The sequence below is a fragment of the Phytophthora infestans genome, genomic scaffold, assembly GCF_000142945.1.
Source record: "Phytophthora infestans T30-4 supercont1.44 genomic scaffold, whole genome shotgun sequence".
Classification (NCBI taxonomy): domain Eukaryota; phylum Oomycota; class Peronosporomycetes; order Peronosporales; family Peronosporaceae; genus Phytophthora; species Phytophthora infestans.
The window spans coordinates 237836-238393 of NW_003303715.1; the positions used below are offsets into that span (position 1 = coordinate 237836).

Consider the following 558-nt stretch of genomic DNA (forward strand, 5'->3'; position numbering starts at 1 on the left):
GTACCCCTGTGTGCTTCCACACCATGTAACCCCGTTACACTCTCCCCCACTAAGATGAGGACCATTCCGGTCTCGAAACTCTTCCTCAGCGAGGTCACGTCTTGTTAGACCGCGGAGGTTACTACACCTCACACCCAGCGTTGTACAGCTCCGTGAGCTCACAAACGCCTACGCATCGCTGATAGCCAACTTCTCGTCGTCGGCCCACGGGCCCAATGCTTCAAAGCGCAGCGCGCATCTTGCTCTCAAGCGGTCTCAGACCTACGCTCGCGCTCCGCGCCTACTCCAAGAGCTGCAAACCGCTTAGAGCAATGCTCTTGACTCATTCGAGTCGTCGACAACAGCTCAGCGGTTGAACACTCGCTTCACAAGCGATAGGTCGGTGGTTCAAACCCACTAGGGCACAGCCCTCTCGTTCCATGAACGATTGTTCACGCTTGGACAAGCTTAAGGGCAACACCCTTTTAGCTCAATGCTTGAGCGTTGGGTTTGAGAGCCACAGGTCGGTGGTTCGAGCCCACCCCGTGGGACAGCCCTGTCGTTCCATGAACGATTGTT

General features: G+C 56.1%; 1 pseudogene across 1 annotated transcript; it reads left to right on the forward strand.

Annotated features, from left to right (window-relative positions):
- The first annotated feature begins 458 nt into the window (after positions 1-458).
- Positions 459-530, forward strand: PITG_28900 (annotated as a pseudogene). The gene has a single exon. The product of its transcript is annotated as a tRNA-OTHER (tRNA).
- Positions 531-558: the final 28 nt, after the last annotated feature.